Source organism: Passer montanus, unplaced genomic scaffold (assembly GCF_014805655.1).
Source record: "Passer montanus isolate IOZ18808 unplaced genomic scaffold, ASM1480565v1 scaffold62, whole genome shotgun sequence".
Classification (NCBI taxonomy): Eukaryota; Metazoa; Chordata; class Aves; order Passeriformes; family Passeridae; genus Passer; species Passer montanus.
This window is the reverse complement of record NW_024371260.1, coordinates 3,479,726-3,507,715: the sequence shown is the minus strand read 5'-3', so window position 1 is coordinate 3,507,715 and position 27,990 is coordinate 3,479,726. Positions and strand designations below refer to the sequence as shown.

At 49.3% G+C, this 27,990-nt stretch overlaps 1 long non-coding RNA gene across 1 annotated transcript; it reads left to right on the top strand.

Annotated features, from left to right (window-relative positions):
* Positions 1–19,941: 19,941 nt before the first annotated feature.
* On the top strand, positions 19,942–23,244 carry LOC120511145. The gene is made up of 4 exons (XR_005629678.1): positions 19,942–20,075; positions 20,651–20,841; positions 22,135–22,190; positions 23,022–23,244. It is a non-coding gene; the product is annotated as an uncharacterized LOC120511145 (long non-coding RNA).
* Positions 23,245–27,990: the final 4,746 nt, after the last annotated feature.

The following is a 27,990-nucleotide window of genomic DNA, read 5'->3' as shown; positions in this document are numbered from 1 at the left end:
CAGAAAGGCCAAAGCCTGAAAAGCCCTTGATTATAAAACCAATCCTCAGCATCAGCCTTCAACAGTCAATATTCAGCATCTCACCTTGGTCTTGGTGCAGTCCTGCCTGGCTGGGGCTGCCCACGGAGCTGTGTCAGGATGAAGAGCCCAGGCAAAGCTAACCTAAAAAAGGGACAGAAAAAAAAGGGAAAATCTCAGCTTTGTATTTAACAAACAGCAGATGATATGGCTGTGTCTTGTTTGCTTGGAGCCAAGCGAAACCCTGCTGCTCTGGAGCAAAACGGCGAGTTATTGAGGTGAGGAAATGCGTGGGCTGGAAGCTGACCTGCCACATCCCTCCCCTCCCGCCCACGGCTGGGTCCAGCCACCACAGGGACAGACCAGCTCTGTAACGAGCTCGCCAGAGCCATTCCTCAGCCTTAGGCAAGGAGAAAAGAGAGATGAAAAAAAACAACCCAGAGAGAGAATTTAATTGTAAACTCTCGCTGGTGAAGGTGAAGCATAAACCAATAAATGGTAGAAATGCGTCTGATAAGCTCTGCGAGGTGAAGATGAGAAATGTGTTGGCTGCATGTGAGATGTGTGGGATGATGAAAGGCTTTGGAAGTACCTACAGCAGGAGAGACACCCGTGGGGAGTAATAAAGAGGGTGCTTAGCACAGGTTTGGGGGGAGCTTTAGGCTTTGGTCGTGGTGATGCTCTCGCCTTTCCCCGTGGGGGAGAAGAGCCAGGAGGGAAAACTTGCAGGGAAAACACAGCAAGAGGGATCTGAGAGTTCAGCCTGGAGTGGAGGTATCCACAGAGGAGCCTTTGCTGATGCTGCCTGCAGCACTGATGGGTGGGTTGTACTTACTACAAGTTGGGCTGAGCCTCTGAAGCTCTGCTGCTCCACCTGGATCCCGGCAGGGACTCCAGCCCTGGCTCCAGGAGGGGAAGCTGCTGCAGCTCTGCACCCCAGCATCCCTGGTGGTGCCCCCACCAGGACCAGAGAAGGAATCCTGTAATAACCAACCCACTTTAAAAGCAGTATCAAGTACTTTTGGTTATCTGCAGCTGGGAACACACCCAGCTTCAGATATTCCAGCCTATGTAATTGAATTATTTAGGGGCTGGCATGGTGTGATGAAATAGGCTTTCTTCCTATTTTTAGGTTTCCATCTACAGGGCTGGAAATTACAGCCATTAAAATGTTCTATTAGTAATGATATATAAAGGGGAAAAAACTGATCAGACTTTTCTAGTGCACATAGAGCATTAGGATATCATTAATTTTAATGATAGAGCCCAAAATTACAAAGCTATTACAGTCATACTTGAAGTTTCCGGAAAAAAAAGAGAGAGAATCAGTCTAAATTGTTGTTAATGAGTAAAAAAATATTTAAATCATATTTAACGGACCTTACAATTATGGCTGATGTCTCTGTGGGCTGATGATGGCTTAGACTGGGGTTGTTCCCTGGTGCTGACAAAACAAATGTCTGGGGCAAGGCAACAGTGAGGGGAGTCCAGGAGGATTTGCTGGAGTGTTCTGGAGAGGAACAGAGAGAGGCTATGTTCCTTGTAGGGCTGCTTTTATTCCCACCTCTAAGCCCTTGTTACAGGATTCCTGCTGCCCTGGAGGAGGTTTCCAACTCCATCAGCAGCTGAGCAAAAAAGAAAAAAACAAATTCTCAGCCCTGTGCACTGTGAAGTAGCAGCAATTAATGGCCCTTGGAGGGCTGGAGATTTTCATCTTGCTTTTTCTTTAAAAAATAAATGACTGAGGAGCAAAATCCTTTGGGAAAGCAGATGGGGGAAAAGGAGAAAGTTGGAAAGAAAATGCTTGAGGTGCTTTGTGCTCCCTGACTCTCTGGCGTGAGGGGAAAGGATGCAGCGCCCGGAAAGCAGCTGGGATTTCCCTGACCTGTGAGCCCAGGCAAGGGGACTGCGTGCCAATGGGAGCTGGATCCTGGATTTATTGAGGCATGCTTGCAATAATTCAGCAAGCATCCCCTGACCTGGGAGCAGTGACAGAGCCGAGTCTCTCCGGAGCAGGGCTGTGACCGAGGGACAATTTACTGCCTTGTCCTTGACAGCTCCGGTCATCTCTAAGTCACCAAACCCTTGACTTCCTCATGGAAGGAAGGAAAAGCTTTTTTCCAAAGGAAAAACCCTCTCTGCTGAACCTCCCACTGCTCCCCTTTGCTGGCAGCTCTCCCAAACCCCCTGAAACACCTGAGCAGAACACCTGCAATAACTTCACAGGCTCATAATGCTCTGGGTGACATTAAGGCTATTTTCCAGGTTCCTGCTACTTGAGACACTGCAGCAGAAGGGTCAAAAACTTTTCAAATTCATTAGGCCTCAAAATAGCTGCCTCGTTAAGCACCGTGGAGACGCCGATAACGGGAGGCGAAGCAGAGCGCCCCGGAGATTGGATGTGCACACCAGGCTGATAAATGGCTTCTCTGTGGCTATTCCAGAGCCTGCAAGGGGAAAAATGCCATCCCACGGATGAACAGGTCTGGAGTTTAGTACGACAACTCTTGGAGCTGCCTGGGCTGCAATGAAACATCTCTGCCTTTGGGTTGAGGCAGCAATGTGACCTTCGGGAGAGGGGCTGCAGGAGAGCAGCCAGAGGCCAGCAGGGATCTGCCTGGGCTGCAGAGCCTCCCCATCCTTCCTCAGGTGCATTAAAGTGTTAGCATTCAGGAAAACAGAATCACGGAATTATTATATGCAGGTGCTTTTATTGGAGAGTTCTGGGTGTCAGGGGTACAGCCCCAAATCTGACTCTGCCGTGGTTTTGAGCCAGACATGTTTTATATTCTATTGTTATATAACTTACATATTAGTTATTAAACTTACATTGTTCTATTGATTTCATCCAAGCAGAGGTTTCTCATGATCCCCCTCAAACCCTTGAACATAGATTCCCATGATTCTTCTTACAATTAAACAAATATATCTAAGCAATCATCACATCTAACATATATATATACTGGTTGCCCAGGTGCAGTTTCACATGATCTGGCAAACACAAGGCCTAACATTTCCCAGGGCCTACTTTTAACATTTTTCCAGGGCCTACCAAGCCTAGCTTTCTTTCTAACTCCCCAAATTTTCTATGATTTTAAAACCTTTTACTATCAAAAGCAGCACCTGCCCTGGTGCCTTTGCTTTGGACAGCTGTGATCTCTGCACAAGGGCTGTACCTGCATCCCTCCCTTAGTTTTAAATAATCCTACGTGCCAATCTGACCTCTGCAGAATGTGGGGAGGGACAACACCTCGTGTCCTGCACCCCCAAAGGGTTTCCACTGAACTCAGCTTGGCCAGCACTGGCTGCAGATCTGGGACATGCAGCACACCAGGGCACTGAACTGCTATCCCCGTCCTGATGGATCAGAGGGAGGATGAAGACAGACAGTTTTCCCTGACCAGGGTAATAGAGTCAGCAATTCCACTTGGATAAGCACATGGATTTTATGTCGTCCCTGCGCAGCCCTGAACAAAACACGCCGGTGGCAGAAGATGCACAGCGCTCTCTGCGGAGCAGCATTCCCTACGTGGCAGCTTGCTGCTTAAGAAGAAAGCTCTCGAACACTTTGGAAAAAAGGCAGATCCCAAAGCTGAATTTTAGAGTGCTCATCTTGCAGCTCCCAAGTTCATTACCAGCAGCAGCGAGCGCGGGTGGCGCCGGTCCAAGTGGCGCTTAGCACGCACATCACTTGGAGTGGACCCACAGTCCCAGAGTAGCTGGAGGTGTTACTCACATCCTAAAAACCCAGCATCTGTCAGAGTTTTTGATGTTGGTGTTTTTATAATTTTCTTTTTAATGCCAAGACTGGCATCAGCTTAGTTCTCAGACTCACCCTGTCCTTGTGAGGCAGCTGAGGTGGGAGGTCCCATTGTCCCTCACAATCCTGAGGCTCTTTCTTGGGCTCTGCCAACAAGATTTTCCCCACTTGTCCTCATTTCACAACACCAAGGTGTTTTCTGATTTTTGGAAACCAGAAACTGAGATAAACACCCCCCACCCACGCATGTCCTTCTTGTGATGCTTCTCCTGTTGTTCCTGCTGTCCAGTGGTTTGTGCATCTCCTTTGGAGAGAGCTTGGAAAAAGAAATCACTTTGAATGAAAAGGTGGGGAAAATATTATGTTCATGGGCGAGCTGGCTGGCTCCTGGGGGGAATGGACTCCCCAGGCAGTCAGTGGGAACAACTGGGACAAAGCCTGCCGTCCTGGAGTGGGTGCAGTGGGCAGGTGGGGACGAGTGAGTGGGAAGCCAGGGAGACTTCGGGGTGTTGGAATGTTGGGGAACACAAGACAGATGATGGACTTTGGATCTGGTTAACATAAGAGATTTGATAACAGGATGCCTTGGCAAATGCAAACGGAACTTTGAAAATTAGACTTACATTGCAAGAAGATTAAATCAGACAGGTTTACCGGAAAAAGAAAATCCCATTAAACTCTGCAAGCAAGAGATGTTGTTATATACATAAGTTTATGTATGTGATTTTAACCTAATCATTGTAGTACACATTGCTAGTGTCCCTGAAATAGTATATAAGTGCTTGTATCCCACAAAAAAATTGGATTCTGATCACTGAATCAGTCTCCCCATCTCTCTCCATTGCTGACATTGGAGTTCTTCTCACAACTGCACTGAGGCTTGCCTGGCTGAAGGCTGGCAAAGGGCACCTGTGAGTGCTCAGGTTGGAAACACCCAGCAGTGAGGCTTTCTGTCCCCTAATTTTGCACAGCCCATGCTCCTGCTGTCTGTGGTCATCCCTCCCATCTCCCTCCCCCAGCATCCTTCCCCGTGGTGCTGCACGACCTCCGACAGCGTCCTTGTCAGGGAGGGAAGTGTTGGTCTCCTCTCTGCCCTTGCCTCTGCTGAAATTCAGGTGAGAGCTGATTTTGGCAGGCAGCAGGGCTGCAGGGCACACCCTGTCCTGCCCTGCCTCTCCTCGGAGCCTGGGGCATCAGCCTGAGCAGGCACAGCTGAGCACACAGCTCAGGAGCTCAGCCCAGACCTGCTCTGGCTCACCACGAGACAGCCACGATACCTGAAAATTCGGGCTGAGCTTCGCCAAATCTATTTGCTTGATCAGATTTATGTAGCAATTCCAGGACGAGGTGAATAATGAAAATGACTCATGAATATTTCATTCTTATAAATCACATAATTCATATCTATTCACAAATATTTGCTTTGCCTTATAAACTGGATGAATAATTTACAGAAATACGGAGCAACTATTTTAAAGGAAATATGAAATCCATTGACTACATTAATCAACAAATATTATTCAACTTTTACAGGTTCAGCTTGCTGACAGGCACATTCCCTGTTTATGAGAGGAGCTGGAACAGCAGATGACATTTCCCATATTAAAATACATGGAGATGGAGCTCAGTTATCCCCATGTGAGGGTATTTCCATGCTTACCTGCTCAGTCTTGGCCATGGCAGTCAGTGCAGGAGCCCCAGATTTGTGTTGGCAGAGGGCCTGCTTGAGGGGAGAGAGCTGTAGGAGGGTAAAATAAGTGCTTATTGATCCCACTTTTTCTTGGCTGGCAGCTCTGACAATAAGTAGTAAATAAACTGTTAATTTTTCTAATTTTTGCAGTAATTCCCTCAATTATTGAGCTTTTTAAAAAAAAATCAGCTGCTTAAACAGAGTATTAAGTGACGGCATTAATCCACCTGTATTTGAATGATAAAGTGATTAATCTGACTCATTTAAATACTGTGATAATTTGATGATGAATTTGTCCTGATGGCAAAAAGGGCTCAATGGCCAGGCAGGCATGGGGGATGCATGGGGACAGGCACAGCCTCCATCCCAAAAAGGTCACCTTGATCACTCCAAATCCATCATCAAACAGCTCCATGGCTGTGGCTCGCAGCGTTCCCATTCTCCTTCACCTCGGATCCTTGATCCTGGGAATCTCTCCTGGACTGGAAGCAGAGGGGATGGCCAGTGCTGGAGGGGCCTCACATCAACACATCACAACCACGCTGGAGATGCTGTGGAGCAACACAGTCCATCAGGGGCAGGGCAGGAGCTGAGGGTACAAGGACATTGTCACCTCGTGTTTCAGGCACCAAAGCATCTGAGGGATGCCAGCACCTGTGGACTTGGAAGGAAAATAATGGAGAAACCTGGCAGATGGAGGGCAAAGCCTCCTCTGCTCCCTGAAGGTGCCACTCACTGCTCTGTGGAGAGTCTGAGTGCCTGAGACACTTGGTGGCCATCCTGGTGCGGGAAAACCAGGCTTTCACCTGGGAAACTAGGAAGAGCAGAGAAAGAACCTGGTCTGGTGCTGTCTCCTCTCCTTTGCAATGTAGTAACAGGGTGAGGAGGGATAAGGCAGCTATGTGATGCCTAAATTAAGCAGCTCCTAAGAGCCCCCCAGCCTGAGCTAAGCAGGAATGGGGTGCAAATGTCTGTGTTTGAGCTGGGTCCCTGAGCAGTGGGGCCAAGGCCAACATGGATCCTGGAATTTCATGCTGGTTTCTGCACCCCAAAGCAAGCAAAACTCAACATCCTTTTTAGTATTCCTACCACTGGCAGCCTGTCTTCCAAACTATCCATCTGTAACATTTGTAGGGCTATTAAGAGGGAAATACAATTTCATAGTCACAGATAAGAGATTAGACAGATCAATTCCTCCCCGCCACATGGGCTGGGAGAAAAAGCTCAATTCTAAATTGCAGCGGAGGTTTTTGTTCTCCTGCTTTATTGAGCTGTGGGTCCTGCCACCAACTTTCCTGGTTGTTTCCTCATTAAGAGCAGCACGTTCATGACTGATAAGACAGCCAGACGTGCAGTCAGGAGGGACCTGGCTGTGGGGAATCCTTTGGGATTAAGGAGGCTGAGCTTGCCTCGGCAGCCATCCATCTCTCACTTTGAGGCAGAGTGCCTTCTTCCCTTACCCCCTTTCTTATAGTAGATATTTTTGCCTGATGTCCAGGAGGAATGATGAGGAGGACTCCATCTTATCAGAAGGCTAATTAATTACTTTATTATACGATATTATTCTATACTATATTACATTTTATTACATTACATCTAAAGTGAATCTGCCAAGCACTCAGCTGCTCACTGCTCAGCATCTCCTGACTGTCAGCCGACAGTCCTGACACACACACACCTGGATCCAATGGGTCAGTGAATCAAAACACCCACACCACAATCCAGTTATCAATTCCCTTCAGGTAAACAATCTTCCACGATGCATTCCACTTGTGAACAACACAGGAGCAGTAAATGAGATAAGAATTGTTTTTCCTTTCTCTGAGGTTCAGAGAATACGAACCCCAGAAATATTCTTGGGAAGTTGTGCCTTGCTTTTCTCCGTGAAGGGAAATGTGGCTACACTTTCCCATCTCTGGGGTTTGAGCTGGGAATGATGCCCCCCGGGAGGGCTGTGGCTGCCCCACGGGGCTGTTTTGGCGCGGGGAGCACGCGGTGTGCTGGCACGGAGCGCGTGGTGCGCCGCGGCGGGGAGCCGAGGGGACTGTTACCCTACAACATGTCACACTGTGCTAGGCTGCGAGACGAGAGCCTGTCAAAATATTTAGCGGCAGAGAAACTGAAACCTCTCCATCCGAGGATGGGGAATTCCACACAAACAGCTCTCAAAAAAAACCTCCTGTGTTTGTGGGAAGGGCTGGCAGAGGCGGGCAGAGCCTGGCGTGACCCACAGCCAGCCAGGGATGATTGCTCTCCAAGGTTTTGGATATAGACACCCAGCAGTGGCTTTGGGGCAGAGCAGCTTGTGCACAACTCTTTAGGGGGTGATGGGCTTGGCCAGTTGGTTCTGTGGCCCCAGCAGGCAAGGAAAACCTCTGGCTTCTCCCAGCACCATTGGCAAGGAGCGCTGCCGATAGCTCCTGCAGCAGTCAGGGGAGTGGGTGACGTGGGTGCAAGGGGACAAAGCAGAGCCAGTCCAGAAGGCTGGGAAAAGGACAGGGACACTGCTAAGAGAGCTGTAGGATGGTGGAAGGGCACGAGTCTCCCAGGATCTGAGTCATCCCAAGGCGCTGTGTGCTCCTCACACCTGCACACATCAGCTCTGTGCCGGAGAACCCTGAATTATTTATAGCTTGTTATCATCCCCCAGGTATTATTTGTGTAACCATTAGTTTCTGTAAAGTGTATGAAAGAAGCTGTAAAACATCAAGCATCTCCTCACTTCACCTGGGAGCTGATTATTTTCTTGCCTGATTTACCAAGCTTCAGCTCAACAACTTTAACCCTTTGTGACAGAGGCGTGCAAGCACTTCAGCATCTTGTCAGCTCTCAGCTGCTCCCCTAAGCAGAGCCTGGATCTTCATCTCCATGCACAGAGCAGTGTGGGACCTACTGCTACCAGTGAGGTCAGTGAGGGGAGAGCTGGACACTCCTGTGGTGGAAGAGTTTATCCAAGCAGGAGCAGCTTTTGACTGAAAAGCTGTGGCTCTTCTCTGCATAAATACGTTTTTAAAAATAATGATTTATTCAACAGTATAATGAATTCAGTGCCTTTTAAATGTGACAGTGGATAAAATACATCGGCCTTCTGCAGGCGTAAATGTCATCTGGAAAGATCAGGCTTTCTTTTCCCTCCCCCGTGCTCGTGGGCAGTCCTTTAATTCACTGCTCGTTTTCCAGGTGCTCAGGGACTGGTGTGGGGCACAGCATCTCCACATCCCTTCATCCCTGAATCCTTGCCCCCTCACATCCTCATGCCCCACAACATCCCTGCTCAAACCTGACAAAGAGGAATCCGGGGAGAAGGATTTGGGGGGTGAAAGGCAGACCCCACAAAGCTCAGGGAGGTGAAGGCCTTGGAGGGGTTTTCAGAAGATGGCAACGTGTTTCTCTTCACACCCAAGTCAGCAAAAGCAAACACAATTACACTTCAGTGTATGTAGAGAGCCAACCAAAAAATAAACCAGAAATGACAAAGCTGACTAGCAAATAGCCCTGAAACTCACTTAGTACTGACGTGACAAGGGGCTCGGACAAGGCTTGAGAAATAACTCTATAAAGAGAGCACTTTAGAAACCAAATAAACTGTTCCAGAGACACAAAACAATTACCCCAAGCAAGCTGATATCGATTTCAGGCACCAAGCCAACCTAGCAGCACGCAGGCCCTCGTGCCAGCAGTGCCCACTCAGCACCCGCTGGCCCCAGCAGCTTCCCCACCACGTTCTGTGGGAGAGAGCAGCCTAAAATCTGGGAGAAGAGAGGTGACAGCAGCAGGACACAGGGGCAAAAGGGAAACCACAGGAGAAAGCAGAGAGATGCAGAAAATACAGAGAAAACTGTAGAAGCAGCAGCATAAACATGACCAGGCACTGCCCAGTGATGCTGATAAAGCAGGGAGGAGTCCCCAGCTCTGACACCCCCAAAACCATGATATTTTGGGGTGTTATTTCAAATGCAGGCACCATTCCCACAGAGGTTTGTACATTTTCCTCCTCAAATGTTTTTCTTCTCCTCTTGCTGCCAGGGTTGATGTAGGCATTTTTTGCAAGGATGATTTTTCTGCCATCCCTGGTGGTTCTCCTTTTGTCATCATCATTTCCCACACTGATCCCTCCTTGCTCTGCCAGGGGCTCTGTGCTCAGCTTACCCACTGGAAATGGCTGAAAAACTGCTGGAAATAGAAAGCTCATCAAGAAATGTGGAAAAAAAGAACATATTTTCTCTAAAATAATTTAGCTGATTGGATTAATAGCCATTGACCATCCCCACCCATCACCCAGCTGGCCAGAAAGCTGCTCCCTCAGTCACAGCTCCACAAAGCAGCCTTTCCCTCTCTTGGAGAATTGAAGAGCCTTTGGAAATGCACACCAAAGGCGCAAAACCCATGGGAAAAGTCCTCCAGCCTTCAAGTGGATTTGGGAGAGGGTAGCAAAGAGGGAAACAGCACATTGGGCAACGCTGCCGGCGCTGCAGACCCGGCTGAAAACAAAAATAGCATAAAGCCTCAATTTGCAGCTTTTAGCGCCGATGGAGAGGCATGAAAAGTGGGATGTTCACAGGCATCTCAGCTGTTCCCCAGCATGGCAGGGAGGGGATGCCCTTGGCACACTGGGCATTGCTCCCCGGGAAGCGCATCCGCAGCACCGGCCGCCCGCTGAGCAGCTGCCCTGCCAACAGCAGCAGCTGGTACACGGCAAAAAAACAAGGCAAAAACCCCCACATTAAAATGTTTTTCTTGCAGATTATTGAAGCAACTGTAGCAAAAACTTCACATTTAATATGCGTGACCTGCTCTGTGCTCTCCGCTAGAATAAATTGGTGGAACATCCTGCACAGCCAAAGCATCAGGGGGTGGGGCCAGCTGTAAATGCCAGGGGAAAAAACTCCAAGTAAAGTCAGTAGATAAAACACAGACCAGTATTCCCATCTTGGCCAACAGACTTTAGATGGCAAACCTGATCATGGAGAACAGAACACCTGGGAGTTGCTGTAGTCCAAGCCAGATCCATAAGGGAAGGGGGAAGTGTGGGGAGCACCCCCAGGAACACAAGTGAAGGCAGGAGCCTTGCTCAGCTGTTCCATTAAAAATCTGCTGCCAAACATCGTGTTTTCCAGAGCTCCCTTTTAAAGGTGTGTTGTAGCTTGCAGCTTCCTAATTACCTTAGATGTTCTGCATAATTTTTTTTTTTTTAATTTCAGATGGGAAAAGACCATAAACTTGCTAATTAATTACTTTTTAGCCCCGGCGCATCAGCTGAAGCACACACTTCACACAGAGCATCTCCTCTCCACAGCACTCCACGGGAAACCTCCTCCGTGCAGAGTGCTCCAGCAAGTGACTGTGTTTGCAGGGATTTCACCAAAACCCCTGGGAAATGAAGGAAGGAGAGAACAAGGAGCCTGGTAACCCTCTTGGCAACCCTATTTTTGGCTTTGGCGGTAGCTTCCCACCAAATGCAGCCCCTTGCACTGCTGTGCCCGGCTGCTGCTCAGAGAGGGACAGTGACAGAGGGACAACAGCTGGTGACCGATGGACTTTGTGTTTCAAAAGCCCATGAGCTGCCCAAGAGGAAAAGTTTAGGGAATCTAAAGCAGCTGGAAGCAAACCCAGGATAAAAACAATAAACTCAAAAAGCAAAATTGCAGAGGAAGGAGGTGGCAGTGATGGAAGGATTGCCCACTCCCAAACCTGGCAGCCAGGGCTTGTTCCTGAAGGTTCCAGATGCCTCAGTAGGTTTTGACACTCAGCTCTTCTCTATCTGCTGTTCCTAAGCTCCCTGCTGTCTCCTCTCTCCCTGGGAACCTCCAGCTTGGGCTTACCTGATCCCACCATGGTCCATGTCCAATGACCCCTTAGTTAAAGGCCAGGCAGGATGATGAATCCAGGGGGGAATTTGAGGGAACACTCAAACCACCTGCACAGGTGAGAGTGGCTCCTTGGCACACTGAGCTGGAGATTTTCTTTTCCTTTGCTCTTTGGAATCACTTATGTTTTCAGCAACTTGAAAAGCAAACAGGAAAATGTAAACAACAGGATTTTGAAATTATGACAACACAGATAAGGTTTAATTTCCTTTAATTCCTAATGAATGGACTTTAATGAGAGGTGGGAGCTCCATGACAGAGCAGGGGTAACGGGAGACATATCTGGACCTGAGAAGGGAACCTGAGCCCCGTCCTGTGTGGGGCTGCTGACAGTTGCTATCCCCATCTCACCCCAGATCACTGACAGCTTGGGATGGCAGAGCAGGGCTGGGGACAGCTCAGGGCTGTGAGTGCAGCACCTGCCAGGGAGCCCCTGGTCCCTTCTGGCACTCCCCACCCTGCCCCACGTGCTGCCAGAGCCCTGTGAGCTGTTTATGCCCCTCGCCCCCCATCAATCATTTTTTCATACATTTGGAAGATTAGAGCTCCTTATACACTACCTCCAGTCCAGCTTGTCACGGGAAAACTCTGGGGAGAAATTCACAGAGATGTATTAAAGCCATCCAACACTTTCTCCATGGCAACTGGGACCAGCACAAATCCCATCAGCTCTGCCTGGAGCAGGATGGAGCCTCTGCAGCTTTGCAGCCTCCCAGATAACGGCAGATACAGGGGAAACATCTTCATTAGCTGGAGATGCCTCCCAACCCTCACACACAATAACCTTTGATTAACGCCAGAGCACTTACCACTTATGAAATACATCTGTCTGAGGATCCCTGGCCTTTTCCCAGTGTATCTGGAGGATCCTGTGCTCACAGGAGCAGCTCTGAGCAGGCAGGGAGGGGGGAGAAGTGATGTAGGTGGTCAGGGTGTGCTCACAGGGGCTACTGACCTGGCTAGCAGAGACCTGGTGAGAGCATGATTATGCCAACACAAAATTAATACTGCTGTGATTAGTTCTCAGAGCCTTGCTGTTTTTGCAGTGCCATCCTCAGCACGCCTGGGAGCCCCTGGACAAAGTGGGAGAGGGAGTTCCTGCTGCAAGGAGCAGATTTCAGATGTTTCATACTAAAAGTAATGGCCACAGTGAGTGCTGAAAGGTCTTTAAAAATAGCTCGAGGTCTGTGTGTGCACACTGCGAGCGAGAGGGATGTCCTACATTTCCCAGCTCTCTTAATCCCTCTGCCTGATGACAAAATCCCTGCTCATCGTCCTGGCAGGTGAGCTCCTGAGGTGGAGAGGAACCTTCCTGTAATTAAGAGCACTGCTGTTCCCAGTTAGCCATGGGTTTGGGGTCTCATGGGGTGCCCCAAGAAGGGCACTGTGGCATTCACGTTCTCTGAACAGAGAGACAATTCTCTCTCTCAGGTTTTTTCCTGGAGAAGCACAGGGGGAAAACAATTCTTATCTCATTTGCTGCTCCTGTGTTTGTGCCAAAGTAGAATGCAATATGGAGATTGTTTACCCAAAGTGATGGTGTTTTGTTTCCTTGGCCTGTCAGGGCCAAGCATGAGTCCAGACTGTTGGTCAGCAGGCAGTCACAAGATTTTGTTCAGTTGAGTGTGTAGCCATGATATTTTATGAAAAATCCTTTGCTAGAATTTTTCCCTCCTGGGAAGCTGAGGAGCCTCAGGAGAGAAATGTAAACAATAACTATCTGCTGCTGTGGAATGCAACAGGTGCATCTTCCATTGGTCCATGTGGATTGTTTTCACTTGATGACCAAACACAGCCACCTGTGCCGAGGCTGTGAGCAGTCACAAGATTTTGTTATGCATTCTATTCTTGTTCTTTCTAGCCTTCTGGTGATCTTTACTTTCTACTATTTTAGTATAGTATTTTAATATAATGTAAATCATGATATAATAAATCAGCCTTCTGAAAACATGGAGTCAAACCTCACATGGGGCACCGGACACAACAGAGTGCTTGTGCAGTTTCAGTTTAGATGTAGTGTAATATAATACACAATAATATAGCATAATAAAGTAATTAATTAGGTTTCTGATATGGAGTCAGATGCATCATTCTTCCCAGACAAGGGTCTCACCTGCTTTCACAATAGGGCACAGCTGGGTGCTGGAGCTGGATGGGCACTCCTGCAGCTGGGCTGGTCTCCATGCCCACACTGCCATGCCAGGTGTAACACTGCCATGCCACCCCTCCATCCCACTGCTGGGGCAAAGCCATGGGGACAAGGGGACACGGAGAGGGGCTTGGCTGGTGCTGTCCAGCCCAAATCCCTGCTCTTGGAGGGAAGGCAGCTGTCTGAACCACTGGAATGAACAATGCTGTGACTCAACCCACACCAAACTGTGCAGGAGCAGAACCCTTTGAAGTCTGCCATGTCCAATTCATTATTAATCACTGTAAATCTGGTATAATCTCTACAAGCATATTCCTCTCCCTACAAACAGGCTGGTGCCAAGTTGCTCCAATAAATCCTACGTCAGGGCAGCTATTGTGTCTGCTCTTCAGGCAGCATTTCCCAGCAGGAATATTTAAACAATAACACTCTCTATTTGGTGCAGTCACTTTTGTTTCAGAAGATTACGGTCTAACGTGTAACAGATTTAGAGTTTGTGGAAAGGCTGGGATTTATGGCATGCTTTCTTTCCAGTGCGTTTTGTATCTAATAATCCCTGCAAGGCATTAAATGTCTCCATGTGGGTTCCTCACTTCCTGCTGAAGCAAGAAAACTCTGTTCTTTCTACCTAAAACTTGGTGGCAAATTCCAAAGTTTCTGCTGAAAAGAAGCATTGCTAAAGAAGCAATAACACCCCTGGACTAGGAATGACTTGCTGATGCCTCTGGAAGGTTGGGATAGCCCATGGAGAAAGAGAGGAAGAGCACATGTGCACAAGGAGCACTGGGAATGCTCACACACAAGGCAAGATTTGGTGTAGGGATTGACCAGCTCCCCATCAGCAGGAGATGTCAACCAGCCAAAGCACCCCAAAGTGAGAAGAAGGCAAAAATTTAACCCCCAAATAGTCACTGGCCAAAAAGAGTCAAACACAAGGGTGAGAAAATGGAGCCCCAGATTTTGCAGGGGGAAGTGGAAGAGAAGGAACTTTATACCAGGAGCTGCTCTCTATAAACATAAACAGGAATTTACCATTTCCATCCCAGCCTCCCCACCCGTGTGAGCACACACCAGTGCTTGCTTTGAGTGAAGCTGATGTCCCAGAGACACTGAGAAACTCCAAGGTTCAGCAGAGATCCTAAACTGATCCCAGACAAGTGAACCTTCTCCCCCAGGTTGGTGGCTGAGCGTGCCAGCCCCCTGTGGCCCCAGCAGCTCTTGTCTCAATGCTGGCAAACACTGGCACTGGCCAGCTCCTGGCAGCACAGCTTCCAGGGAGCGGGGAGAGAATGTGGGATGCTCCAGGGGATTTCTGGATCTGCTGCCTGGGGCACAGCAGCCGGCCTGGGGATGCTCAGCTGCTCTAATCCAAGGGCCAGATGGTTCTTTAGGGAGGGTTTAACCATTGCTGCTGGCCACAGGGCCAGCACTCACCCTCATCTGGGAATGCCTGTGAGCTCACAGCTGGGAGGACACCGCCAGTCCCAGCACCAGCTTGTTTGCTCTCACTGACAAATGATTTGCAGATCCCAAAGCCATTTAGTCCGGGCACAAAGCATCGAGGGCCTGTGGCTGGGGCTGAGGCGCTCCAGGAGCCAGGCAGAGGGCAGCTGTGGCAAACTTTGCTTCCAGGCACGTGGTTCTCACTTGACTTCCTCCACTGGCAGCTCACAGCCAGCTTAACACTCTCCAAGAGGAGCGGTGAATTCCTGCCCGTGCCAAGGACTCCATCCAGAAAAGGCTTTTTTTCCTCCCCTGACGCCGCTCATTAATTTTGTTTTGCTGTTTTTTTGTTTTTTTTTTTTTTTTTTTTTTTTTTTTTTTTATTTTTAAAAAGCTTTTGCTGGCTTCTCAATTAGGAGAGGATTAAAAAAGCAAAAGAAGGAAAACTTGAGGCACAGAGAATTCAGCTGGGTCCCTCGTGGGGGCAGTGGGGATTGCTGAGACACCAAACCCTTTCTTGGTGACAATGTGAGCAACCAGGCCACCACGTCCTCACCTCCCTCCTCCTTGTGCCAGCATAATTCATGCTGTGCCTTGCCTGCATTGAAAAATCAGCAATAAAATCATGCAGGAACCCCAAGCTGGATCAATTTATTTCAATATTTCTGACACAGCTCCTGCAGGAGCCGCGGAACCAACAACAATTTCCAACCAGAGAGTCAGTGAGATGTTGGGCATAAATTACCCTGAAATGCCACAGATAACAAGGCTGCACTCAGGAAGGTTCCTCTCTGTTTTACTCACATTGGAAATGCTCCAAGACGGCAAAGTGATGTAGGAACATCAGGGCAGAACCTTTCCAAAGGAACAGAGGTGATTCCTCCACTGATGCTGTGGGGATGGAACTGGGGTACCCAACCTCAGAGCTTTGTTTTCCTCCCTCATCCCCCATCTCTGCAGCTCTGAGGCCAAAGCACGTGTCTAACGAGTGAAAATCAGAATATTGATGTTCACCTTTCAGGGAGTAGTTGGATGTGCCACTTCCAATGAGGAAGGGTATTAATTTCAATGCTCGTAAGAGCCGTCTGAGACAGTTTCCATCATGATCACAGAGCTTTCTGCTGGCAGCCAAGACCAAAGAGTAGATTTTTCTTTTATCATTTGCAAAAAGACAAATACACCTTGTACTCCTGCTCTTGTCGAGCAGATTTCCAGCTGCAGTTCATCACTTCTTCCCACTCCTCTACAGCCGGAATCCCTCTCAAATCCTGTTTGGAGCAGTGATTTTGGTAAATAATCTGCTAGGGGTATTCCCTTCAGTTCAGCCCATACACAACCATTCTAATGGCTCAAATCAGGATTCCCCATGGTGCAGCAGTGACTAATTGCATCTCCAGACACTCCCCTGCTTCAAGCCTGACTACTGATTGCAAGCACCTCGTTAGTTTGCTCCCCCAGTCCTACTGATGGCCTGGGAAGTGGGTAAAGCTGGCTGCACACCCCATCAGGTGGGACAGGAACCCCAGCTCAGGAGTGGGAGGGCACCCAGGGGGTGCCACCCTGAAAGGGCACACACCCTCTCTTTCTTGGCACTTGACAAAATTTATGTGCAGAAGGAAAAAAAGGCTGGAGCAGGGGCTGCAGTAACGACACGGATGGGCTGCAGTAACGAGCTTTTCCAAAAATATCTCTCCTTGGTCAGAGATGCTCTATTTTTAGAGCTCCAGAGTATCACACTGACAAGCAGCGGGGTCAACGTGTACCTTTAAACTTCCAAAATGCCTTTGGCCTTGCACAAACACCTTGCTGTTCCAGCTGGATATCAAACATAGCAACAGACGCCTCTGGTGCGTGTGGCCAGCAGACCTGGCTGTCACCTGGAGGGGCAGCTCAGATGTGACTGGGCACTGTCTGTCCCATGGATCACCAACACCTTTACCCTGAGCAGCTGACACAGGTCTGTGAAAAAAAATTAAATCTGTGACTGAAAACCCCACAATAAAACCTCCAAGTGGGGAATTGCCATTCTGTGGTTTTTGTATCAAAGATGTTGGCACTCAGGTCAAGAAGACTCCCTGGGTGTCTGGATCCTTTCCCCTGCTCCAGCAGATGCAGCAGAAAAGGGCAGGTCCATAAAATTCACCGTGGATCTGAGAGCTGCTCGACAGCAATGGAAATAGGGAAGATAACAGTCAGAGCTGTAGGACTGCTGTGTCTGCATAGTGAGCTGAGAACATAGGGTGTAAAATTAAAAATCCAACAGTCCTATTGTTAGGAATAAAACCCCTGTCATTTGCATGTTAAAACACCTCGACTTACAGCAGCAATTTCTCTCTTTAACTTTCCTGGTTTACCCAGTTCCCAGGATGAATAATGCAATGGAACTCCACAGCAGCCACACAAATGAAAAAATTCAATAGGACTCCTTTTTCCTCTCTAAACCTACACGCCTTCTGCAGGAAGCCTTTCCACTGAGACATGGAAATCCCTGCTGCTAATGCCTCTGAAAGAGCTTTTTAACAGAGAAGGCTGGGGAGGAGCTGCCAGCCCCAGTGATAAACCCTGTTTGCCCAAATCCCAGCACAGCCTCTGCAGAGTCATGTTAACCAGACCTTGCATCGCTTCCTTTAGGAATAAGCAAATTAGCTCATGGGGGAAAAAAGATTATCGTCAATGCAGGCCTGACATCTGGAAGCAGATTACATCAAATTTGAATAATCTAGGTGACATTTCAATTTAAATTGTCCTCGCGTCTGAAGAGGAAGGAGAATTAAGTGCGAACTCATCGATCGAGTTGCTGCTGCTGCAGTGAGCATCCCCAGACCCAGCAGGGACAGAGTGCCCACCCTGCTGCTGCACCCCTGCATGCCCCCCACCCCACCGTGGCTTTGCTCACCAGTTCTGCCCCTTCCTCACCCACTCCTGTGTTTTCTCAAACTGCAGGAGCAGCTCCGCTGCCGTCTGGGGGGAAACGATGTCCCCAAGGGGAAAGGGTGGTGCTCTTTGTGGCAGGGACATGGTGTGCCCAGAGTCCATCCCATTATCACTCATTCTGGGAGATATTCCTGCCTTTTCCTCTACCACCAACTCAGACTCAGAGGGAAACACAGCTTTCCCAGAGCGTGGAGACTTGGCTTTGTGAGGAATAGGAAGGCCATGGAGAGAAAGGGCATGGAGGCACCAAGGAGCAGCTCAGACTCTGGCAAGGGGATTTAAAACCTCACCCTCTGCCATCTGAGCAGCTTCCTCTGCAGCTGAGCTCGGCTGCTGCACCCACTCACACAGTCCTGCTGATCCTGCTCCACAGCTGGGCATTGTCACCTCCCACTGCTGCCTGACAGGGTCTGGGGCTGGGCAGGGATTTTCAATGTGAAAAGGGACCCACACATACAATTACATGGATTAATTTGGGTTCCATGTCCATTAACCCACAGGTAAGTGATCTTTGTGTAGGTGTTTTATGTAACTTGGTCACCTGAAGTAACAATCCTCCTCTTGTTGGGATTTCCCAGCATTTAGTACTTTTAATGTTTATTATGCAGAAATCTTCCACCAGCCTCAGTGCAAACACCTCACTGGCTTTAACCAGCACCTATTTACAGGAGTGTATCGTGGTCCTGGCATGGGTCAGAATGATGTGACCAAGATTTTTGAAAGCAGCACCACACCAGTGTGGAGGAGCCACCTTATCATTGCTGTCACCTCCACAGAGACACCTCAAGGACACAGCAAGACCTGACCTGAGCCTCCCCACAGCTGACAGTGCAAAACAGTTCACTGCCACAGCACATCTCAGTGCCTGGGGTGTTGGGAATCCCAGCAAAAGTGAGAAACTCCTTTTGCAGGAGGTTCAGGGCCAGAGGCCCTGGCTGTGCTGCACACCAGCACTGCTCCAGAAACAGGCGTTTTCTACCAATGCAAATTTTTTGCTTGCATTAGAAAATAAAATAATTTCCATTTATACATGTTAAACAAGAATTTCAAAAGCGTATAATGCAGCTAATGCTTCCAGGCTGTGTGCAGGCATCTGGAGCTGCAGATGAGGGTGTCTGCTGCACCGCTGGATCCCAGCCCACAGCTGGCCTCTCCTATCCCCTGCTGCGGCCTGGCCTCCAAAGCTCATCACTTAAAATGTGAAAAGCATCTGGGCTCCTGAGCCCCTCCTGCCCAGCCACCCGTGGCAGCAAAAGGGTGGGTCTGCTCAGCGGTGAGACCAAAGCTCCCTCATTAACAAGCTGTTAAATTATTAATAAGTTTATATGTAATTTCTTCTGTGTACATAATCTCACATTTTTCAGAAAACTATCATCGCTTTTCACTTAGTTCCACTTGAGGAAACAACAGCTCCTGCTTTCACTTGATCAGATGAATATTTATGTTGAGCTTGTTCTGTCTGGGGCTGAGGAAAACCAGATTATTTGGCTTCTCAGTGTGGGGAAGGTCGGTGTTGGGCACGGCAGGTGCTTGGCTGTCACTAGTGCCCCTCGACGTCCCACCCCAGCTAATGGGTCTCCAAAGTGCCTGAAAATTTGGCCAGAGAAACTGTTGATGTTGTCCCATCCCTGGAAGTGTTCCAGGTTGGATGGGGCTTGGGGCAACCTGGTCTGGTGGATTGTGCCATTACCATAAACATGAGACCAGGAGTGCTCATCTGCTCCACCTTGGAGGAGCATCCCTCACAAAAGCCCAGCTGCCCAGTGCTGTCATCATTCATCCACATGCTGCTGAAATGAGCCACCAGTGAAGGGGCTGTTGGAGTGTTTTAGGTGTGAGGAGTCAGCAAACAGGAGGGTTTCAGGGAAGCTTTGCTCCCTTGGGAGTGGTGAAGGTGGCTGGCTCCCTCACAGGGTGCAGATCCGTGCCTGTGGAATGATGTGACTTGATGCTGTGGCAGCTCAATGTCAAAGCAGCCCGAGCTGAACAGAAACCTTTTGATCTCAGAATATCCCTCCCTTGCTGTAATGTCACAAATTTGTGGCTTGCTGCTCCTCAGCTTCCATGCCTTGACAAGTCCTTCGGCAGCCTCAGCTTGCTGTGGAAACCAAATATTTTGACTCTGCTGTTTATTCCCGGTTTTTAAAGTGTGTTCTGAGTGAATAACAAATATGTTTTGTGAGGCAGCTGGTGCTTCTTCCTGTAACGTACAAGGTAAGGGAGAAACAAACATATTTGCTTTTGCTCCGTCTATTTATCCAACAATTGTAGCTGCTGTTTTAACGGCACAAAAATGTAATTACCGCACGCGTTCTCACCAGCCCTAATTAGCAGCATGCTTAAGCATACACTTAGAGACACTGCAGCTCCATTACAGCATTCCTGTGGGATCATCAGGGACCGATGGGGCCTTGCCCTCATGGGTCACCTTGTGCTGATTGAGTGGTGACATTTGGGCACCTTGAGATCCTGGGAATTTTTTCCTGTAGGAATCCCAGACACTGAGAGCTGCATCTTCCCAAAGACCATTGCATGTGGGAGAACACCAAAGGGATCCAGCACAACAGGCAGTAATGGAGCTTTACAGAAGGTCATGTCCCTCACTTGTCTGTAATCGAGGCTTTGCTAATCCAGGAGATTTTTTATCTTTTCTCCTTTTTTCCCTTTGTATTGGCAGTAACAGTAGCTCAGTGAAAGCATCATTAACGTAATTAAGTGAGCAATTTGCTTATTAACAGATTGCAACCTTTTCAACAAACTTTGCTGGGTTTTCTCTTTTTAAACGCCAGCTCATCGTGCTCGGGGAGGAAAGGCTGCTGTGAAGAGGGGGTGAGCTGTGTATCCCAACCTCTGCTCTATCAACAGGACACATCTCAAGCTCAGTCCCCAAGGCTGAGTCTGCTGCCAGTTCTGGAGCTGCCAACCCCCTCATGGCAGATTTCCTGGCTGGGGCTCCAGGAACACTGCTGTGGAGCAATGGGTAAGCTGCTCTCTCCTCTCACCCCCAGGGATAAGAACCACTGGGGCTGATGAGGCAAGATATGAACAGCTCTGACATCACTGGATAGAGTTAAAGACTCCTGGGAGAGTTTGCCATAATTTTTCACTGTGCATTCAGGAAAAACAGCTTGTGCCCAGGAGACATATCTCTCGTCCAGAATCCATCCCACATTGCCCTTCCCTGCTCTCATGTAGACTAGTCTTTTGTTTTCTTTCTGTTTTCTCAGTGTGCTCCAAAGCAGGTGTAAGAGAAGCCAAGAGTGGTTCCTTTGCCCCGTGTGAAGCAGGTTGATGCTTATTCTAGAGTCTGTGCTCTCAACAGCTCATCCCAATGGGAATCTTCCACCTTTCTCACCAGAGAAAAGCACTCGGTGTTTCCCCGGGGCGGTTTTCCCTTCTGCACTGCTCAGTTGCCTGGATATCTTACACTGCGGTATTAAAAAACATGGATAATTATTACTGTTCACCAGCATAATAGTTTCAAGGATCAGCATCCCTACTTTTCACAAGGAACACATCCCCAGGCAGTCGCCTTTGCATATGAGTGCACAAAAAAAGTTCAAGTGAGAAAAAACCCCTATCAGCAAAGCACATTTATAGAGATGAATTATTTGGAAAATTTCTGAGCATCCAAATTCTTCGCAGCAGATTTGAATAACAGAATTCTGAGCAACAAGTTCATTTTGACCCTCTGGGCTAAAAAGTTATAATTAGCGCAGGCACCATAAAACTGGCTTTTAATTAAATCAGCCTCGGAAGAGAGGGAGCTCTGCAAGGTCCCTCCCTCGCTTACATAAGGCAGCTGGCCTGAGTGGCCACCGTGGGGATGCTGTGGCACTCCGAGCCTTCTGCAGGATTTTCCAGAGAGGGAAAAACATAAATGGGGAATGGGGGAAGTGGGGAGCCCACAGCCAGCCCCAGATCTCACCCAGTCGTGGGCCAAGGAGTGATTGCTGCTGCAGGAGCTGCAAGGAGGGTTTGTGTGGGTGAGTTGAGCTGCGTTTCTGGGTCCGTGGTTTTGGTGCCAGCAGTTCAGGGCAGCCCCAACACCCACAGCTTGTGCTGGACATGGGTGCCTCCCCAGCAATCCCAACTCATGCTGGGAGCTCAGAGGCCACCGGTTGTGCTTTGAAGCCAGAGCAGCCTGGCAATCTGTCCTGCTGCCGTTGCTGGTATGATAATGGGCTGAGTGTATTCCCAAAAAGCATATGCTGCGGTGCCGAGCGTGGCAATGCCAGTCTCACAGTTGTCTCTTTCTTTGCACTTTCAAAAGGCTGTAGGAAACGGTGACATATGGCACCCCAGCGTGTGGTGGTTTCATCGACACAGGTAAGGCCAGGGAGAACAGAGCTGAGTGGCATTCCCCAGGGAGGATGCCTGTCCTGGTCCCACCACGATGCTCTGGCTGCCTCCCATGCCCACCAGGCACCACGTCTGGTGGGTGTGTGTGCTGCCAGTGCCAGCCCAGAGAAGTTTCAGCCCCGTGCTGGCACTGGGTGGATCAAATGAGTCAATTAACAGGCGCCTCCCCGTCAACGCCAGAGCTGAACTTCTAGTTCTGCAAACATATAATTAAAGCACAGTCTCACAATTATAAGATTCTCTTCCAGTTGAGCGAAGGCGGAGGGCTGGCAGGTGCTGGAGTCAATCCAATTGTTTCCACTTGCTCTCCTTTCCTCGGATGTGTGGCACAGCCTGGGCACGGGGGTGAGGCAGGGAGGGTGGTGAGGCTGAGGGTAGAGCTGAGATGCCCTGGCAGAGGCTGCACCAGTGCCTGGAGTGGGTGCTGATCCGGGCTCTGGATGTGGGAGTGCTGAAGGCAGCGCTGTGGCTGACAGAGCCTCAGGAAGGATGATTGAATCATGACAGACTCTGGTGCTGTCACAGGATGATTGAAGTCATGAGCAGTTTCAGGAGTCAGCGTTGGGAGTGGAGCTGTGCTGGATCAGGAGGGGCAGAGAAGGCTGTCGGCACAACTACCTTGTGTAGCCGGGAAAGAAAATGCTGCTATTTTCCCTTAATACCCAAAATTATCTGCAAATGCCTCTGCTATCATGTTCTATAAATATTGGCTGTTCCCAAAGCCTGCTGCTCAACAGCCCTCCCCAAGCCCACTTTCCCCTTCAGACCATGCACTGAATCACACTGTTCCCTCCCCAGGGGTGACAAAAGACCATGGCAGGAACACCAACACCCAACTCGTCGTGCCAGACCTGGAGACAGAAACCTGGAAAAGTGCCAAACACGGAGGACACGAAGCACCATGGACCATGGGAATGCATCCATCTCTAGGAAAGCACCCAGGGGATGATGGACACCCCTCAAAGCCTGCTTGGATAAAAGGAAAAAATGGTTTTCATCCCTGTGCTGAGCCAGAGAGAACTCATTGAAGCTGGGTGGCAGTGGGAGGGCATCAGCACTGCAGCCAAACCTGGAGCAGCCACAAGAGCAGCCAGCCAAGTGTGGGTGGGAAACATCACCTCCAGAGACCAAACCCACTGCTGTCCCAGAACAGCTTGAAGATCCAAGGGGAAGGGCACAGTGGGGATCCCCCCCAAAATCAGACTTTTTCCTGGCATGGTTTTGGGGGAATATTGGATTATTTTGGGGGAATATTGAATATTAAGGCTCTGACCCACCTCCACAGGCTCAAACCCACCTCCGTACCTGTGTGGGCTGCTCAAACTGTGATGCTGGAAAAGCCAGCAGAGAAAATCTTAACCACGCCAACCTCTTTCCATGCCCTTGTCCCTTCTCCAGGGGAACAATCACTGCTGAGGATCATTGCCAAAATTAGTTCCTTTAAGATCTGAGGGATCTTTCTGCTACTGCACTGAGCAGTGGGAGTGAGCCCATAAATCCAGTTAGTCACAGTCGCTGGATTACATCGGACCTTGTCCTTCTGCCTTTAATAACACAATTGTTTGCTGCATAAGGAGCTTTATGTAACTGGGAATCAGGGGTGATCCGCTGCACTGCCCAGGCTGGAGCTGTCAACCCTCCCTTCTCTCTGGGCTTGTGTGAACCTCCCGCTGCCAGGCAATATCTGAGAAATAAATAACCTCCTTGCTGTGGCAGTGAAAGGTCTGACTCCAGCCCACTGCGGCGGTGCCCTTGGCACAGGATTCCAGTCTGATAACACACGGGTCAGTACCAGAGGTGGTGCAGGGGTGAAATTACCCCTGGAAGATCTTTCCCATCCCGCACTTCTCCCTTGAGGACAGCCCTCAGGTGCAAGGGGAGATATTTAGGCTCAGCCCTGGTGCCAGGCAGGAGACCACCATGCCCCAAAGCCACCAAGGCTGTTTGGGGACAGCAGTTACCAGCTCCTTCATCTATGAAGGGCAAGGACTGGGAGGCAAAGGCACCGGGCCTGCAGCCTGCAGCATGCACAGTGGTCTCGCCCAGCACCATTAAATCTCTGTTTTATTGCAACAGAGCAACCTTTGCACTCCCCCTATGCTCTCTGCATCCCTTTTCCCTCTCCATCTTTTTAAATGACTCTGCCAAGCAGTGCCTGCATAGCTGAGGCCATGCACTGGTGCTGGCAGATGGGCAGCATCATTAACGTCTCTAGCAGTGAGTGGCGTCATTTTGGGTGAAGAGCTGCTCTTTAAGGACGAGTTTGGAGACTTGACACATCAGCACGAGTCTGAAACTCCTTTACAGTTTTCCAGTGATGTGGCTGTGCCCCTTTCCCAGGCAGCTGGGATGTGGCTCCTGGCACAGGCACCACTCCCCTCACTGGACCAGGTGAGCAGAAAGCTCTGGCATGTGAGAGAATTTGCATTTGAGCATGGGCAGATTTAATCCTCACACAGAGTTTATTTGTTTATTATCTTCTGGTTTACCTATCAAGTGCTGCAAAGTGAATGTACAGCCTTTTTGTCATGCCACCACCCTGCCTAACTCCCAGGGCCAGCTCGTCCGTCCGACAGCAGGGCAGCATTATTCATGCAATTAGGGAAAGGAAGGCAGGTGAAGCTGTCAGAACAGCTTGCAGGGGAAACTTCAGAAAAACACAGGAAAAACACTGGCTTAGCCTCATCCAGCTACTGGAGGGACTGCTTTCCCCCCAAGCCTGGGTGTCCCCCAAGCTCCTTCCACCTACCATGGCTTTGTGTCTGCCCCACAACCTCACTGGTAGATGCAGCAATGGATTCTCTGGACAGTGTTCACTGGCTTATCCAGTGGCCAAGACACAAACTCTGAGCTCCCTGGTGAGGTACCTGTGGGTGGCACAGAGGAGCACTGGCTGATCCCCAAAACCTGGCAGGGTGAGAGCTGGTGGCTCCAGAGGTGGTCGCTGGTGCCAGCTCCTGACAGTGCAGCACACCCTTGGCACTGTCATCACACCCCGAGTGAGACTTGCTGGATAAATAAATATTCCAGAGACGCTCCAGGTCATGCATTTTTCATGAGTTTGTTCTGCTATTGGGAGCCGCACCCTTTAAGAAGATTGGATGCATGTGGAACAGAAGTCATTTTTATAGTGAATAATTCGCTTGAAAAGCTGACTCTGAATATCTCAGAGCAGGAAACACATCTCCCTGGAATGATTCTGAGGGTCAGGTGTGCCCCATGGCTCTGCCCAAGGAGAGCTGCTCTCCTGGCTGCAAAATCCAGCAACTCCTGAAGGAAAAACACACTGAAGCAGGAGTTTTGTGTAGATTCCAGGAGCTTTTGGGGAAAGGCACGGACCCTTCCCAGCCTGGGGGCTGGCTTGGGTGACTCACTCAGTGCTGCCAGAGCTGGGTCCATGTGGATACACAGTGAGAACTTTGGGATCCTGGTGAAACAGCCAGCACAGTATTTATAATTGTGCTGGGTTTCGACTTTGGATTTCGATATTGATGGAGTCTGCGCCTCCAAGCAAAGAGCGCTAATTAGCACCCGCAACAGAGAGCCAGCTTTTAATTAAACACAGCTTAGCGAGGGGGACTTGTCAGAGACACCGTGCCACGTGTGAGATGACGTGGGCAGGGGGATTTCGGAGCAGGGCTGAGTCTGGCAGGGCACAAGGCACTGGGATGGGGATCCTGCAGTGGGACAGGGTGTGGGATGTGCAGCTGCGCTGCCAGGGCCAAGCAGAGCCTCAGGGTTCCCAATGCCTCCTCCACCAAGAGCCATCCCATTCCTGTCACTGCAAATAACCAAACAAGCTGCACGGAGAAGAGAATAATATTAATATTTAAAAGGCATTTATACTTTTAATCAAGCTTTGGGGGGAAAAGACAGCTTAACACGGCACTTTACACAGTTGATAAAATGTTTGACATTTACTGGTGCCTGTAATGAATCTTGTCTCAATTTTCTCTTTTAAAATGCCACTCCAGATACTCTATCTATCTGTAGGGTTTAAAAAGCACTTATCCAACAAAGCATTATCACGATGGAGGATACAAAAGGGCGTCTTGGCAGAGTAGCACCGGCTCCAGGGTTTGCTGGCACCCAAGCAGGCCCTGTGTGGGATGGGCAGAGGAGGGAGGATCAGCGTGGCCCCATGGCCCTGCTGCAGCCCTGCCCACCAAAACACCTCCGTTTTCCCACTGGTCACAGCTCAGAACATGAGGCTCAGCTGTCGACAATGCCTGGGATACAGCAAACCCAAATACTCAGGAGGCAGAGCAGGCTGAAAGTTTGCTTTGTCCCAGAAGAACAGACCTTGGCTGCCAGTGCTGCCCATGGCAGGACAGTGCAGGGGCTCTGGGTGTTATCAGGGAACCACAGTTCTCCTGTGCAAACAGAGCTGCTACTCCACGGGCGATGATCCAAGGAGCATTCCTGCTCCTCCTCTGGAAGGACATTGCAGAGGGAAGTATCAGCAGAGAGCACAGGCAGCTGCTGGCCTGGACTTCCCTTTGAACAACCACTCCAATGTCCTTTGCTTCTCCCTTTTTTCTTTACTTTTTTCAGAGGAAAGAAATGAATTATTCTATGGAAGTTAGTGCCTGTCTCAGGAGCCTGGTATAGAAAATTAGGTTTTAATAGCTTTGAAATTGAAGCTCTTTGGGTCAATAGGACAAGATTCAGACAGTGAAATCACAGGCCCATAAAGGGAAAAAAAGCAAATATTTTGTTAGTCATCAGAGAGTCACAGTCCAAAGATAGCAGGCAGGAGATTAAAATACTGCTGTGCTCGTCAGCTCCTGAAGTGTTTAGTCATAAGCTCCTTTTTTCTCTTGTTGTCTTTCTATATATTAGCTTTGGGAATGCAGAATTTGGCTTTCCGTCCTTGGACGTGCCTGGGAATTCCTCAAGTCACCGCTGGAATTGGAAAGTTTACTTTGAGCTAAAAGCACTGTACAGTCTGTGAGGTAACGCAAAGAGAGAAGCCACCAACTCAGGCAGCACTTCACATCACACAGGATGGAGAACTTCCAGAGCAGCTCTGTCAACAGGCTCTGGAATTATTTGACTCATTATTAAAGGGATGAATGGATTATAATTATTCCTAATTTCCTATTCAGAGCTCATTACCACCCTTAAGAAGGGTAGGTGGGGAGCCCTTGAGATCCGGCAAGTTACTTTAAATATTCATACGGCTGAGAGAAATTTCTCATGGTTTGGAGCTGTGATGGGGAAATGGGCCAGATGGGCTGGGAGGCTTCTGCCCCATGGCCACTGCTCCCCAAGGGAGCCCACAGAGAGCAGCACCAGCCCAGAGCTCAGAGCTAATTCACTGTTAAGGGATCACCCAGTGGCAAGCAGGAGATGGACACCTCAGTGTTTTACCCAGGCCACTCACTGCTTTGTGGCTATCCCAGGTTTTAGCTGCAGTGAGGTGAGGCAGTGGAAGGCCACGGGATGAGATGAGGTTCCTGGTGAGAGCTGCTGTCCTCTGACAGGGGCTGATGGCACACGAGGCACCCCAAATGTCGCCTACAGCGCACACACCCCTAACATGTGGAAATGTCATATTGTTTCACCCAACTTCTGTCCTCCAATCAGTGCCCAATTTCCTTCCAAGGATAAAGCCATCCGTTATTTTTGGCTGCCCACTCCAGCTCAGGGCACTCTCATTCTCCCCCGTGCACTCAGAGGACAGACGCTTCCCGCGACTGCCTCAGAGCAAAACAAAACAAGCACATTCCTAATGGCTGGCAGAGCACATAGGAAATATATTAAA